Genomic DNA, 17929 nt, shown 5'->3' on the forward strand with positions numbered 1-17929 from the left:
TATCCATACTGATTTCCATAGTGGTTGCACCAATTTTTCAATCTCACCAGCAATGTATTAGTGTACCTTTTCCCCATGTCCTCACCAATATTTATTTTTATTATATTCTTGATACTGGAGTGAGACAAATCTCAGTGTAGTTTAATTTGCATTTCTCTAATTGCTAGTGATGTTGAACATTTTTTTATATATTTGTTGACCATTTATATTTCTTCTTCTATGACGTGTATCTTCAGTTCCTTAGCCCATTTTTTTAAATGGGTTGTCTGTTTTTTTTGGTGTTAAGGGTTTTTGGTTTTGTTTTTGTTTTTTGTTCTGGGAATTGAACTCAGGGGCACTTAACCACCAAACCACATCCGTAGCAACTTTTTATGTTTTACTTAGAGATAGGGTCTCACTGAGTTGCTCAGAGCCTTGTTAAATTACTGAGGTTGGCCTTGAACTTGAAATCCTTCTGTATCTGCCTCCCAAGTTGTTTGATTTCAGGAGTGCACCACCATGCCTGGCATGGTGTTTAAAATTTTTGAGTTCTTTATATATCCTGGAGGTTAATGCTCTGACGTGCAGTTGGCAAAGTATTTCTCCCATTTTGTAGGCCTTTCGTGTTCTTACTTCTTTTGCTATGAAGAGTGTTAGAGTATGATACCATCCATTTACTGATTCCTGATTTTATTTTTTTCACTTTAGGAATCTTTTTGAGGAATTCAGTTTCTAAGCCAACATGATGAAGATTTGGACCTACTTTTTTTTTTATATTAGGCATGTGTCTCTGATCTAATGCTTAGGTTCTTGAACCACTTTGAGTTGAGTTTTGTGAAGGGTGAGAGACAGAGGTCTAATTTCATTTTTATAGATGGAATTCCTATTTTACCAGCACCATTTGTTTAATAGCATATCTTTTCTCTAATGTATGTTTATGGTACCTTTATCTAGAATGAGATAACTATATTTATGTGTGTTTGTCTCTGTGTCTTTTATTCTGTACCATTGCTCTTCATTTCTATTTTGTTGCCCATATAATATTGTTTTTGTTACTATTGCTCTGAAGTATAATTTTAGGTCTTGTATTGTGATGTCTTGTGCTTCACTTTTCTTGCTGAGGATTACCTTGGCTATCATGGTAATGGGCCTCTTCTATTAACAAATGAAGTTCATGACTGCTTTTTCCATTTCTATGAAGAACATCATTGGAATCTTAATAGAAATTGCATTAAATCTATATAGCGCTTTTTGTAGTATGGCCATTTTGACAACAATAATTCTGTCTATCCAAGAACATGGGAAATATTTCCATCTTCTAAAGTCTTCTTTAATTTCTTTCTTTAGTGTTCTGTTATATTCATTGTAGAGGTCTTTTTCGTTTATGTTAGACTAATTCAAAAATATTTTATTTTCTTTTAGGTTATTGTGAATAGAAGAGTTGTCCTGTTTTCTTTTTCAATTGATTCATCACTGATATATAGGAATACAATCAATTTATATGTGTTTATTTTATATCCTTCTACCTTGCTGAATTCATTCATGAGTTCTAGAAGTTTTCTGTTGGAACTTTTGGGGTCTTCTAATTATAGAATCATGTCAACAGCAAATAGGGATAGTGTGAGCAATTCTTTTTTTATTTAATTTCTTTCTTCTAATTGCTCTGGCTAGAGGGTTATGTTGAATAGAAGTGGTAAAAGAGGGTATCCCTGTCTTGTAGTTTTTGAAGGAATTCTTTCATTTTGTCTCCATTTAGAAGGATATTTGCCTTGGCTTTAGCATATATTGCTTTTATGACATTGAGTAACATTTCTATTTTATTAGAATATAAATTTTCAAAATAGGTTCTGATTATCATCTGTATTTCAGTAAAGTATCTACTGTGATATTTCCTTTTTCAATATAAATTTTAGCAATTTGTGTTTTCTCTCTCTTTTTATTTGTTAACTTGGCTAAGTCTGTATCAGTTTTATTGCTTTTTTTCAAAGAACCAACTTTTCATTTTGTTGATTTTGGAGATTGTTTCCTTTGTTTCAATTTCATTGATTTCAGCTCTGATTTTAATTATTTACTGTCTTCTGCTTTTAGTGTTGATGTTTTCTTCTTTAGAGAATGTAACATTAGGTTATTTATTTGTAGAATTCTCTTCTTTTAGTGAATGAGTTCAATGCAATGAATTATCCTCACCACTGCCTTCATAGGGTCCCTGAGATTTTGATATGCTGCATCACTATTCTTATTTACCTCTAGGTATTTTTCAATTTCATCCCTGATTTCCTCTGCCATCATTTTTAATTTAATAGTGTATTATTTAGTCTCCAGGTATTAGAATAGCTTCTATGTTTTATTTTATCATTGATTTCTAATTTTATTACATTAAGATGTGATGGGATACAATGTATAAACTCTATTTTTTGTTGTTGTTGTTTTGAAAAGAGTTGGTTTGTCTCCTAAGATATGATTTATTTTAGAGGAGGATTTGTGTGCTTTGAGAAGAAAGTGTATTCAATCATTGACAAATGAAATATTCCATATGTGTGTCAAGTCTAAATTTTTAATTATATTTTTAGTTCTATAGCTTCTTTATTTACATTTTGTTTGGTGGTTCTATCCAATGGTGAAAGAGGTGTGTTAAAGTCACCCAGTATTATTGTGCTGTGGTCTATTTGAATTTTGAAATTGAGAAAGGTTTGCTTGATACACATAGCTGCTCCATAGTTTGGGGCATAAATATTTATGATTATTATGTCTTGTTGATGCAAATTTCCTATATTATATGAAATATAACACGAAATGTCCTTCTTTGTCCCTTCTAATTAAGTGTAGCTTGAATTCCACTTTATCTGATATGAGGATAGAAACCCTAGCTTGTTTATGAGATCTATATGAATGATATGTTTTTCCCATCCTTTTACCTTCAGTCTGTGAATGTCTTCACCTATGAGGTGAATCTCTTTGAGAAAGCATATTGTTGGGCCTTGTTTTTTAATCCAATCTGCCAGTCTGTGTCTTTTGACTAATGAGTTTAGGCCATTTACATTCACTGTTATTCTTGAAATATGATTTTTATTCCCTTTCATTTTGATTTATTTCTAGTTTTTAATTCAACTTTGTTTCTCCATTGATTCTGTATTCTCTTAGTGTGGTTCTTCCCTTTTCTGGTTTTCACTTTTATTTTTCATTTATTCTTTATGAAATTATTGTACTGAGTATGTTTTCCACTGCAGGCTCTCTAAGCTTGAATTCTTTTAACTTTTGTTTACAATTGAAGGTTTTTACATTATTATCAATTCTGAACCTTAATTTTATTGGGTATAATATTCTTGGCTGGCATTTATTTTCTTTCAGAGCTTTGTATATATTACTCCATGAACTCCTAGCTTTGAGGGTCTGGGTTGGGAGAGTAGCTGAGATCTGGATTAGTTTCCCTCTAAATTTTATCTGTCCTTATTCTCTGTTAGCCTTTTAAACTCTATCATTATTCTGTATGTTAGGCATTTTGCTAATAGTGTTCCATGGTGGGTGTCTGCTATAGTTTTGTATATTTGGGGTCTTGTAAGTCTCCTATATTTGATTTTCTATTTCCTTCTTTAGGCTCAAGAATTTTTCTGATATTATTTCCTTGAAAAGAATGTGCATTTCTTTCATTTGCATCTCCAAACTTATTCTCTCCCAATAAATCTTAGATTTAGTCTTTTGGGGGTTATCCTATATTCTTGAAAGTTCTTTGTATGGTCTCTGAACATCTTTCTCTATGAACACTTTTGTTTTCAAGATTATATATATTGTCTTCATTTCCTGAATCTCTGTCTTCCAAGTGATCTGTTCTGTTGGTGACGCTTTGAATTAAATTTTTAATTTAGTTTACTGATTCCTTCATTTTTAGGATTTCTGTTTGTTTGTTTGTTTTTCAGAATCTCTACCTCTTTATTGAAATTATCTTTCCTTTTCTGTATTTTTCTTTCTGATTTTACTCCTTAAACCATCCTTTACTTTGCAGATCAATTTAACTATGTAGTTTCTAAATTTCTTTTCTGACATTTCTTCCACTGTGTTATCAATGGATTCTGTTATTGGAGTATCTTGGTTTATTTGGGGCAATTTGTTCCCTTGCTTTTTCATATTGTTTGTGTGTCTACCTATCTAGCAGCATGGATCTGAAGCAGTAGTTTCCATGGACAGAATTCTGGATCAGAATATGGCGTAAAAATGTTATAAATTTCATAAAAATGCCAACTGTCTCAGAGGCTATTTCCTCAACATAGGATCAATAACTATCCATCCCATCTTTGCTTCTACCAAAATTTGCTGAAGAGTCAGGTGGGAAATGGGTCAGGTACATTCACTATAGGGAATTGTAAGGAAGAGAGTCCAGAGTAAGCCTGGCTTTCTAGGGCCCTCTCAGTTGGGCTGTGAACCGCCATTGATCTGTATTTCCCAGATTCCCCTTGTGACTCAAAATATAAAATCCAACAGATTATAATAACTAATTAATGTCTAAAAGTTTTTAATCAATTTGCTCCTATTTTTTTCTAAAATATAAACTTTGAGTTATCTACGACAGCAGTGTGAATAATCAGGAAGTGAAATGAGACATATTAATTCTGAGAGGTTGCAGGTTTTAGGAAAAGAACAACAATTAAAATAGTATGCAAAAAGATGAAAAATTTTTTCCTGTCAAAAAACAATAAAAGAAAGGAATTTCACTAAGATAGAGAAGATAAGGAATGAAAAAAACACTCAAATTAGAAGTCTGGGAGGCAAGCTTCAGAAAGAAGTGGATGGCTTTTAAGTGTACAATTGTTCATTTTACAAATTATGCTCGGAGTGCAGAAAATTTTAAAGTCACCCAGAAGTATCTAGAGCTAATTGAGACAATTTTAATGTTAGGCCTATAATTTTGTATATTGAAGCACAAAGTCCCAGTAAAGATGAGAGGCCTTATAAGACAGTGCATTAAACTAGTGGAGCACTGTTTGACTATAACATGTGTGTTTATCAGGGAGAAAGTGTGGGAATGAAGAAAACAAATGGGAAAGAAGGGCCCACAGGTATAATTTTTAACACACTAAATCAAAATTACTGTTCCTGAATTTCTTCTTCCAGGCATGAAATTTATAACAAATAAAGCTGGCTTAAGATCCTTCTATGTCTAGGACCTGGCACATGACAGGTGCCTCCATACATGTTTATGGAAAAAATAATTTGAGGTAAATTAATTCTTGTCATGGGATTTTACTCTCTTGAAGACAGAGGAAATCAGCTTCTCTGGGAATACACTTGGCAGCTAGCTGAGAGTCTATTTGGAACACCTGTTGAAAGGATCATGCTACAAAAAGGTGAAGAAGGATGAGAAGGATATTAAGTTGAAGGGGATGTGGTCTGTGTGTTTGGAAACTTGTTTTATCTACAACTTCAATTTGGAGAGCCCATGGGGAAAAACCAGAAATGTGGAGATAATAAAGAACAGTCAAGGCAGTCACAGTGCTGTGGCCTGTGTATCAGTGACTTGGAAGCTCTGATGGCAGACAACCTGGATGCCTCTGACATTCTAGCTGTCAATAGAGGAAAGTGACATCATGGATTTAAAGAATAGAGAAACTGCAGAGATCAGGATTAAGAGTTCACAAAAACAATCTTGGTAGGATCATAGAAGCAAGAGATGCAATGCATATTAAAAAAGAAATACTCTTCCTGTGATCCTTAATTTTCAAGGAGAAATGTCAGCTCTCAAAATTGTAGGGAAAGATGTGATTATTTCCAGCAGTGTCGCAATGATGTTTTTGAGTAACGAACAGAACAAAGATGGCTTGCTCTTGCCTGGGGTGAGGGACTCAGAGCCAGAATGCTGAAGGGTCATCTACTTGCACAATAGAGTAAATAATGGAATTGGAGAGGAGAGGAAAGTGTGCAGTCCTCAAGAAATGGGAATGCTAGAAGATTGTAGGCTGATGACTCCCAATATTTAGGGAATATATGTTATGATAAAACATAAAAAGCAAGACTGTGGGAGGAAAGAAGAGTTGACTATGATGGCTATGAGTAAATAATCTTGGAATCTCTTCCTTACCTAGGTGGAAGAACAACTGGAGTGGCAGTGAAAATTTAACTATTCCCAGTTGTCTATGAGAGAGAGCAGATAATATAAAATAGAGAAGCTCTTTCTTTTTACTTCTATGATTCCTTAAGCCAGAAAAAAACAACTGTTGGTTTAAAAACAACATAATAAGCCTAGTCCTTTCACAAGACTGTCACTATTTTGCCTATTATTATCAAAATACTTTACTTCTGAGGTTAAAACTCATTAGGTCTCAGGGTTCTTATTTCTTTAATACCATGATTTATAATTATTTTAAAAACTATGACCTGTTTTAGTGTCTGTAAAACTTATTAAGGAATTAAAATATTTTTGAAAAAGGACCACAAATGCCTTAGAATGTCATCCACAGTTTATAGAAAATTATCGGTTCATCTAAAACTTAAGACAACAGCTCCTATATTAAAACGTGGGAATAGATTGGAATTGGAGGTGTGTCCAACACTAAACATGTATCTGTCACGTTCAAAGAAAACATATTAATAAGAAAAAATAAAAACAGAGTGTCAAACATAAAGACAAAATTATCTCAGCAGAAAATAACACAAAATACAAATAATTGTGTTCATATGAGAGCAACTGTTAAAATAGAATGCTTAATTTTTGTTCGTTGGTTGCCTTGCTGAGCTGGGTCAGAGGTAAGCCAAAGGGGCTGAAAGGCAGCTTTTCTTAATTATCAAGGATTATTTGTGCTGCTTGTAAACTGTGGCTTTGCTCCTTTGGCTTTGGCGGGAGCTGTAGCACACTAAATGCAGTGTGACAGCCTTTTCTAGGATTATTTCTGGTCAAATTAGACTACTAACAAAAGAAATTACTCCTTAATTTGCATATAATTGACAATATATCTAGGCATAGAGTTCTTTGGTTTTATCCTGCTTAGGACTCACTCAGTTTTTGAGTCTGTATCTTTAACTTGCTCCAAAGTTGGGAGATTTTCAGTTTTAATCTCTTCAAATATTTTCAGGTCTCCATTCTTTTTCCTCTCATTCTAGGACTTCAGTGACAGAAACATCAGATACACAATTATTGCCCCAGAACTCTCAGGGTCCATTTTTTTCCCCTATTTTCTCTGTGTTGTTCAGATTGTATAATTTTCACTAATCTTCCCTCAATATTTCTGATTCTGGTTTTCTCTTTTTAATAGGTTAAATTTATTAAATGATAAATTAAAAACAAAAAAAATTGATACCTAGAGGTACCAGCTGATTTTTTCATACATGTATACATTACATAATGCTTAAATCAACTTATAATCTGTCTTCTCAAACATTTATCATTTCTGTATGATGAAAACATTCAAAATACTTCCTTCTAGCTTTCTAAAACATACAATAGATTTTTACTGTCTATATGCATCCTGCTTTGTAATATCACTCTAGAACTTATTGCTTATATGTAGTTATAAATTAGTACCTGTTATAATTTGGATATGAGGTATCCTCTAAAACTCCTGTGTTCATGTAGGAATGTTCAGAGGTGAAGATGATTGGATTGTGAGAGCCATAACCTAATCAGTCCATCCTAGTTTGGATATACAGAATGTAACTATAGGCATGTGGGTTAATGGGGGTATGCTCTGGAAGGCTTCATCTTCTCGGTGACCCCTTTCCCATCCCTCACTCTCCTTCCTCTCCACCAAGAGCTGAGATTTCCTCTGCCACATCCTTGTACCTTGATATTCTGCCTTATCTCAGGCTCAGAGCAACGGAGTTAGCTGTCTGGGTACTGAGAAATCTGGAACAATTTGCCCCCAAATAACTTTTCCTCCTCTAAGTTGTTCTTGTCAGTTATTTTGCTCACAGCAATGCAAAGCTGATGAACACAGTACCTATTGAAAACATCTCCCTATCAATCCTTTCTACCCTATTATCACAAGCCTCTGGTAGTCACCTTTCTGCTCTATATTCCTATGAGATCAACCTTTCATGTATTTCACAGATGAGTGACATCATGAGACATTTGCCTTCTATGCCTGGCATACTTAACATAATGATCTCTATTTCCATCAATGTTGTCACAAATGACAAGGTTTTATTTTTTTCCTACCTGAGTAATATCCCATTCTGTCTATGTACCACATTTTCTCTAAACATTCATTAGCTGATGGACACTCAGGTTATTTTCATTTCTTGTTTATTTTGAATAGTGCTTCAGTAAACATGGGAGTACAGATGGATTTTCACATGCAAAGAAATGATACTAAAACCTTATCATTTACTATTACAAATATCAAATCAAAATGGGCTAAGGACTTAAATGTAAGAGCTGAAACTATAAAACTACTGGAAGAAAACAAGGAAAGTACTTCAGGATCCTGGGATTGGCAAAGATTTTGGAGGTGACTCCAAAAGTACAGGAAACAAAAGCAGAACTGCAAAAATAGGATTGCATCAAATGTGCTGAATGCAGTTATTTTTGCTGCTGTGATAAAAAGACCTGACAAAAATAATTTTAAGGAGGATAAGTTTATTTGGGGGCTCACAGTTTTAGAAGTCTCAGTGCATACATAGACAGCTAGCTCCCTTCCTTGGGACTAGAGGTGAGGCAGAACATCATGGTGGAGGGAAGTGGCTCTCATGATGATAAGAAAACAGAGAGACCAAGCTCAGCTGACCAGATATTGACCCCAAAGGCACGCCCCCAATGCCCCACCTCTTCCAGTCACACCCTACCAGCTTGCAGTGACCACTCAGTTAATCCCTGTCATGGGATTAATTCACTTACTGAGTTAATGTTTTCATAACTGAGTTAATGTTTTCATAACTCAATCACTTAACCTCTAAGCCTTAATGTATTGTCTCACACATAAGCTTTTGGGGGACACCTTACATCCAAACCATAACACTAAACTAAAAACTTTCTGCATAATAAAGGAAACAGTCAACAGAGTGCAGAGACAGCCTATGGAATGGGAGGAGATATTTGTAAATTATATATCTGGCAAAGTGTTAATAGTCAAAATATGTATTTTTACATAAAAATATCCTCAAGATATTGATAGCAAAAAAATAAATAACACAATTAAAACCTACATAGACAATTTTCAAAAGACATACAAATGGCTAACAGGCATATGAGAAATGCTTAGCATAACTAATCCTCAGAGAAATGCAAAGGGAAACTACAGTGGGGCCTTCTCTTATTCCAGTAGCAATGGTTATCATGAAAAAAGACAAAAATATAATCAATGTTGTGAAGAATGTGGGGAAAGTGTATCTCTTGTACACTGTTGGTGGGAAAGTAAATTAGTACATCTGTGAAGAAAACAGTACGGCGATTTCTCTAAGGGAACATACTTACATTATGAGAGCAGAACCTTCATTATGGAATTAGTGCCCTTAAGGGGGAGCTGAAGATGTCAGAGTTCTTTCTTTCTACAAGACAAGATGGTGAGGAAGCAGGAGTCTACAACCCAGAACAAGCCCTCACCAGAAATCGGCCATGTTGCTGCTTTCCATCTCAGACTCCAGCATCCAGTACCATGAAAAACCAGTTTCTATTATTTCTGAACCACTCAGTCCTGTCATTCTGTTACAGTAGCCCCATCTAAGACAGCAACGAAGGCAGAAAATGACAATTCTGTACTAGATGCTCACAAAGGATTGAATTAGTGATGAAAAAATGTGCCAAACATTGTTAACTGTCTCTAAATATCCATATTCTACTTTCTCCACAGCAATAGAAATTTCATCTCTACACACAGATACTTTAAATAGAAAACACAGTCCAAATATTTCCACCTGGGCATGGCTATGCAACTAACTCTTTAAAGTACTGGGATATGGGTAAAAGCCATACATCTGCCTTTTTCTTTTGAGAGAGAGAGAGAGAGAGAGAAAGAGAGAGAGAGAATTTTTTAATATTTATTTTTTAGTTTTCGGTGGACACAACATCTTTATTTTTATGTGGTGCTGAGGATCGAACCCAGCGCCTGCGCTATCGCTTGAGCTATATTTCCAGCCCACATCTGCCTTTATGTGAAGTACTCTTAGAGAAAAAGTAGCCACCCTCTTCTCACATGTCCATTTTTTTTTTTTTGGTACTGGGTATTGAACTCAGGGGTACTCAACCACTGAGTCACATCCCCAGCCCTATTTTATTGTACTTCATTTAGAGACAGGGTCTCCCTGAGTTGCTTACCACCTCACTTTTGCAGAGGCTGGCTTTGAACTTGTGATCCTCCTGTCTCAGCCTCCTGAGACGCTGGGATTACAGGTGTACATCACCTTGCCCGGTTCGGTTCACATGTCCATCTTGAAGCCAGAAAGGAAGTACTGTATCCAAGGAGGTAACAGGGTCACTAGAGAGAAGAATAGAGAAAAGGGTCTCCATTAGACATTCCAGATTGAAGCCATCTTAGCTGCTTGGCATTTTATAAAAGAGAGAAAAATAAACTTCTATTTTGTTAACTCATGTTTGAGATCCTTCTCATACTCAAACTCATGTCCTGCTGAATGCAGAAAGGAAGACAGCATGGTGAGGTTTCACGTTCTTATAGCTCCAGCCTGACCTGTTTATATGGTAGTAATTGCAAAATCACTAGCTGGCTGGATCATTCCCAGCACAGCCAGGAGGCAATAATGGACAGTGTTTTCCAATTGTACGGAAACCACACGCCTCACTAGCACTTTTTTTGCTTTTCAAGTAATTAATGAGTGTATCTATCTACATGATTTGATCCAAAGTGCACTTCAGGTGTGATTTGAATAGTCAAAAATTTGAAATTTGTCATTTTCTTCTTCCTTTGATGATCTTTTAATGGAACTCTAATAGTTTGCAACATGGCTAAATGTGATTGAACTGGTAAAATGGACAATCTATTTCTAAACTTGATGAGTGGCAAACGAGCTAAGTGATTAATATGCTCAGAACAGCTATTTCAAGCCTGATGTTTATATTAATAAAGAACTCTCTAAGTATAGACCTCAATCTACCATGGATCCTTAAATATTATTGAATGAATAAATAGATCAGTTCATCACTAAATGTATTTTGTAACAAATAAATGGAACAATTATATTTAATGGTTCACAGGTGGAACACCACTTGAAATTACACATGACCTTGACATGTGAGATATCTTCTTATGGTAAAGAGAATGTAATTGGTTCAAAACTGATGCAATATCCTGATGATTAATGCTTCATCTGAGGTGTATGAATATGCTAATTTTAAGATGATAAAGATGGTAAGATGATTACCCATTTTAAGATGTTCATAAAATAAACACTAAATTTGCATTTTTGACTATTAAGTATTTTAATGTCATGATAAGGCTTCAATCCATTTGATTTTTAACTGTGACCATAAAAATTTAACATGATAGATGCATATTGGAAGGAATTATTTATCTCCAGAGGGATCACACGAAAATCGAGTCTTAATATAATATAGAATTATTTCTCAATTTTCTCAAAGTATAAGCACACTTATTATGTTTCAAAATAATACTTGATAATGAAAATATACATTTGTTATATGGTTCTGTGGCTAGAAATTACCTCAAATCTTCATGTCATAAAACAATATTCTCTTTATTTATTCACATTTTCAAAGATCAGAAATTCAGAAAAGTGGGCAGTCTGGGTCATGTGGCATTAATGTCATTCACTCCCTCCCTTCACTCTGCTATAAGATAACATGAATTTCATCCCCATGTCTGACACCAGTGTCCTTCATGTGTTTTATTCCTCTCCACCTGGGAAGATTGGGGCTTCCTCACAAGACGGTGGTTGTATGGAAGTCTTACTTCCAAGAGCTGGCTTCCAAGAGGGAGCACACCAACAGAATTCTTTAGTCTCACCTTGGGAAGTGCACCATTTTGTTTCTGCTGCACCCTATCCATCAGACTCAGTCATAGCAACTGTTCAGATTCAACTAGAAGGGAAAGTTATCCCTCCTCTCACTGAAGTGTCCATCTTTAACCCATTATGATGACAAAAATATAAAGAAGTTACATATGTTCATAAAATATAAAATAGAGTAAAAACTTTTAATCTTAAATTCCCATTTAAATTTCAAGGCTACTTTTAAAGTTTTCCAGGAACAATGTAAAAATGTCAGGATGTTGCAGTAGAATTCTAAGATAATACTATGAAAATATAGTTTAATAACATTCCTACAAAAATGTCTTTAAAAGCAGCAGTAGCAAGGAAATTTATTGAACTAAGAGAAAAAATAAGTCTTAAAATAGGTGGTCTATTGTCTTCATTCATGCAATTATTTCTTCATTTGTTCATTCATCCAACAAATATTTCTTGGTGTTCTGTCATGAGACCAAGAATTTTGTTCAGCAAAGAGGCTGTAACAATGAGGAGAGAAGCATTGTTTTATTTTCTTCACGCTGCTTACAACTTAATATTGCAAATTATTCACACTCTAAAGATCATTCAACTGAAGTTTTGATAATGGAAAACAATAGGCTTTGTAAAATTTGTAAATAAGGAATTTTATGTGAAAAATATTGATATACATAAAACAATCAAATACAAATTCATGAATGCATTCAATTACTCAGTCAAATAAGCATAATTTAAAGTTTTGTTTTGTACCCAGTTCATTCTAAATCTTTAGGCCAATGCATAAACCATGTTTTAACAAAAACAGATGCTTCTCAGCACACAGGATGGTGACATCTGCTCTGTAGCTCCACATGGGAATGTCTTCTCATTGCTTACCAGCTCATCCCCAGTTCCAAGAAAACATGAGCCTCTTAAAACAAAGTTGAAAACCTAGTGGCTTGCTAGTCAGCTGGCAGTGTTTCTGCATTTTTAAGCAGGCTTGAATTTGGAGGGGGGAGGCTTAGTGTTCACTCTGTTACTGACCTCACTGAGCCAAGTTCAGAGTGGTGTGAGTTATCAAATCTGACAGCCTTTTGGCAAATCTTTGAAGGCTCTCAGGCCAGGCTCCCTTCCAAGCTCAGCTGGGATCAATTAGGATAAATAATAGTTCTTGCAATAGCTAGTTCCTACCATGCTTTTTAAAAAGAATTTAGTGTGCAATAATGCAATTTATGGATTACCTGTACCACACTATCCATTCAAAAGAAAACAAAACCAAATTGAAAAGGTTAGAATGTCTTGAGAGTTGCAAGTAATACAGCAGGGCAAAAAGTACCAGAGAGGCATTTTGAAGATTTCTTACTGTTTCTTTAATTTACCTAAGACATAATCAAGCATATATTCAGAAATATAATATTTCCCCAAACTTGGATTCCACACACCAAAATCAATATTTTGAAGTTCTGGTTAAAACATACTACACACACACACACACACACACACACACATATGCACACACCCAAAGACTTTCGAATGTCCTCAGCAGCAAAAACAGTTAGCTAGCATGTGATGCAGATTTTCAATTTTAGGACAAAGATTGAACTCAAGCACAGGTTACTGGTCAATAAAAACGGAAGCTACTCAATGGAAGCCTGTGATCAACAGCAATGCATAATTATTTTCCATAGCAAGAGTAAGGCTGCATTTAACAATGCTAATTTTCTGGCTTCATGTGAACTAAGCTTTGCTTTTATTGGGTGTTTCTTTTTATATGGCCTGAGGGTAAGGAACTGCAACTATCTCATGGCTGAACTTCAAAACTTGAATGTTTGCAAGAATTTTCTTGTTTGACTACCGGAATCATTAAACTAGCATGGCACCTCTTTAATGATAGTTTACATTTGACATTCTTCTCTCATATTTTTAACAAGAAATATTTATTGTTAATAAGAGTGTCTGGAGTTTTGTTTCTTTTTTTTTCATTCAGTGATTAAAAAGTTATTTGAAGTCTTGTATATGTAAAATTTTGCATGTATAATGAGAAGTAAGTTATGTGGGCTTTTTTCAGGCAGATTCTATCCATTATATGAATATATTTATTGACTTATAGGCAAGCATACATGAAGATTGTGGAGAAAATAGTTTAATAATGGTTACAAATATTCCAACTGTCCCTTGAATGCAATTGACTGTCATTCATGTTCTCCAGGGCGCTCTTCCATAATGTCCCTGTGAACTGCTAAGACTACAGTACTACTTAGACATGCTCTCTGCTCTCCCAGAGATTACCATTAATCCTAGTGGAATTGTGTGCTCTTTCCAGTTAAACCTCTGAATTTATGAAGTAATTGGAGCTGAAGTTGAATTTTTAAAAACTACTAGTGTATATTATTTTGATGAGTATTTAAAACAGGGCCTTTTGTTGGAGACAGCTAAAAATGAGCATGATGTATGGGTTGATTAAATAATGCATAGAGTGTGTTTCATTATTTTTCAGCACAAAGAATCAGAACATGGTTTGGGGAGCATGCATGTTTACACTCTTCAGGATGTGAATTATTGAAGACATAGTGCCACATTATATGTTCAAATTATTTTGCAGATCTTTTTTTTTTTTCCAGTACTGACTTATGGGAAAATATACTGCCAAAAATTAAGCAAAATACACTGCCAAATTAGAGTAACAGAAAAGATCAATGGAAGTTGAGATTGCATTCTGCTGGATTTAACAATATCTTTAGAGTCTTAAAATGTGCTAGCATGGTTTGAAATGCAGGAGACATGGTTGCAATGCTTAGTTTCTAGTCATAAGGGATTAAGAAACTTAAGGAGAGCTCAATAGAAAATAACAAATGATACTGCAAGATGGCTAAGCTTACAGAGTGAGTGGTCCTTACCAACACTTGCCAAAAGGCAGAGCTGATTCTAAATTGACTTCCTCAGAGATATTTTTTTTGAGGAATTATGAGTTGTATGTGCCACTATTTATTTTATACATATCTAGGGAAGGATTGAGAAGGTACAATAAGTGGAGGCTGAGAAGTCAAAGGAGGTGAACTGGGGCTAAGAGGTGGAGAGCAGAATAAAGTCTCAGGAGAACTCACTCACAATAAGATTATTGATTTTTAATCAAGAAATGAATTTAGTTACAACATTTTGTAGGAGATTTTAGTTCTGTGAATATGCTAGCTTTGATTATATTAGCTTATTAATCTATACAATTTTTTATGTTTATTTCAATAGAAATCAAATTTCCAACTAGGAATAATTTATTTGGGGGCTCGTTGTGTGCATTTTACACACATTTGCTAAAGACAAACATTTTTCATAAACCTATCTGTAGTACAAGATTAGGTCCAAAGTTTTGCTTTAGAAGTGTTTGCTTGTATGTTTTAGTTATTTTTGTTTTGTTTTGTTTTGGGGAGGTATTTCAGTTTTTATAAATACAGTGTTATTTTTAAAATTAAGCATGGTTTTCTTATTCATATTGGTATCCATTTATATTAACTCTTTGGACAATTTAAAATTATTTTCCTAGTTTTTCTTTCTTTCTTTCCTTTTGTGTGTGTTTGTGTTGAGGGGGTGCTGGGGATGAAACCAAGGGACATATTACATATTTCACAAGTACTTTAACACTGCATTTTATCCTCAGCCCTTTTATTTTTATTTGGGGCTTAGTATTTTTCAAATTTACCTTGATTTTTGTATATAAATGTCACTAATTTGACATTTGTTTTAAATATTTTTTCTACTTTTTTTAACATTAGAGTTTTACTACTAAATGTTAATGTGTAAAATTGTTAAGCATATAAATCCACACTTACAGTTTTGATAATTTAATTTACTTCAAAATACTTCAGAAAAAGCAGAGGGGTGTGCTTAAGTAGGAAATGTAACTGTGACCTACAAAACCTAGTGTTGTTCTGTCACATGGGCAGGGTGCTATCTGGAGTCACATCATAGAAATCACTAAGAAATGCACTTCAGAGTCTAGCTAAATGCACACAAACAAGTTGCTTCCCAAAATCCTGGATCCTCAGGTAACCAACCTTCCAGAATTTGTGCAGTCTCTACCCATTAAGAATGGTTAGCCAATTCTGAACCTAAATTTTAAGAGTGCCTGTTGTCTTGCAGTGGGGAGATCTGGGTAACCCAAGCCACCATGAAGGTTGTCCAATTACACCACTGGAGAAACCATGTGAGGTACCTGGACACTGGGAGAGAGACACAATTGATGTAACATTCCAGTTGAGCCAGTCATAACTGTCAATTTGTCGATGCAACTTCATGGAAACCCAAGTGAAACCAAGCAAAGAATCATATGAAGAGTTGACTTCATTGTAAGGTTGGAATGTCCCCTGCAAAACTTATACCAAAATTTAATCTCCATGGTTATAACATGAGGTAGGGTCTTTAACAGGTGATATGTTCACAAAAGCTCTGCCCTCATGAATGGATCAACGAGTTCTTGATAAAAGGGATGAGATCTTCTCCATTCTCTTCCTCTAGTGTGTGTGCTTCCTTGCTCTTCCACTATGCAATGATGAAGCAAGAGAAATCTCACAAAATATGGCCCCTCAGTTTTGGACTTTCTGGCCTCTAGGATCATAAGTCAAAAAAACTTCTATTATTAATAATTTACCCAGTCTCTGTTCTGTTACAGTAGTATAAGAGTGCTAAAATGCTTTGCAGTTAACAAACAAGTTAAAATAAAAATCTAATTTGAAGAAAACAAGTTTGTGGAAATGGAATGCATTGATAGCAAATAAGAATAGAAGAAAATGTGCTCAATCTTAAATTTTATTTACAGGAAAAGCAACAAACAAAGTTCACACACACACACACACACAAAAAAAAAAAAAAAAAAAAACCTTTATGCTTAACACACTTAATGGTAAATGACTCAACACATTCTACTGAAAACAGGAACAATCCAATGATGTACATTTTTGTCATTTTTATTCAGGATTGCCTCTAGCCAATAGAATAAATAATGTAAGAAAAAACAAATAAAAGCAATTTGTATTTGTTTATAAACGGAAAAATCATGTGTGTAGAAAATCTTAAATAATCTTCAAATATCTTCTGCAACTCATAAATAAATTTAGCAATAGTACAGGGTGTATGGTAAACATAAAATTTTTATTTATTTCAATATAAAAATCAAACTGAAAAATATGTTCATTACAATCATACTACACTAAACTGAATACTGTTCCCCAAATCCATGTCTACTTAGAACTTATACATACAATCTCACTTGGAAATAGGGTCTTCGAAGATAAAATCAAGATTTGACCATATTAGATTAGGTTATTCCCTTAAGACAATGATTGGTTTCCTTTACAAAACAAGAGAAATCTGGTCACAACCTAGATACATTTGACATAGGAAGGGAAGAATAGCATATTAAGACAGAGGTTGAGATTTGAGGGATGCATTAACAAGCCAAGGAACACCACAGGGACTGCGCTGGCTAGAAGCTTGGAGCAAGGTGTGGAACAGACTTCTCTCGAGAGCCTCAGAGCCCTGCCAGCACCTTGACCCTTCAGAACTGTTGATATAAAGACTCAATTAAATTCTAGTGAAAAAAAAGAAAACTCAGAATAATTTTTGAAGAATTCAACCAGGTGATTCTCAAATATATACGAAGGTCTGCCAATAGCCAAAGCAATTAGAAGAAGAAAAAAAAAACTTTTGAGGATTTATAGGACCTGAGGTCAAGATTTTTTTTCTTTTTTTTTTTTTTAATGAAACTGCAATAAAACAGTGCAGGAAAGCATGCAGATAAAGATCGAAGAGAATATACCCAAATATTCATATTGGTGTCGGTTGTTTTCCAAAAACATCCAAAAATATTTAATGGAAGGAGAAAATTGTCTACAAGAAAGAGTGCTAGAACAACTGAATATGTATTTATATATATTTTTATAAAATAAATATGTAGTTACATATAAAACATATGTAATGATATATCTAATCAACATATAGAAATATATATTATATCAGGCTTATGTAATTTCCATATATATGTAATGAATGTCTATTTTTACCTCACTCAAAGTTCATACTC

General features: G+C 34.3%; 1 long non-coding RNA gene across 1 annotated transcript in view; it reads right to left on the bottom strand.

The window, feature by feature from the left end:
• Positions 1–4044: 4044 nt before the first annotated feature.
• Positions 4045–17929, bottom strand: part of LOC125616934 — a 34463-nt gene continuing 20578 nt past the window's right edge. The window contains exon 4 of the long non-coding RNA XR_007347723.1: positions 4045–10376. This is a non-coding gene — a long non-coding RNA (uncharacterized LOC125616934). The remainder of the gene's footprint in view (positions 10377–17929) is intronic.

Source organism: Marmota marmota, unplaced genomic scaffold (genome assembly GCF_001458135.2).
Source record: "Marmota marmota marmota unplaced genomic scaffold, marMar, whole genome shotgun sequence".
Taxonomy (NCBI): Eukaryota; Metazoa; Chordata; class Mammalia; order Rodentia; family Sciuridae; genus Marmota; species Marmota marmota.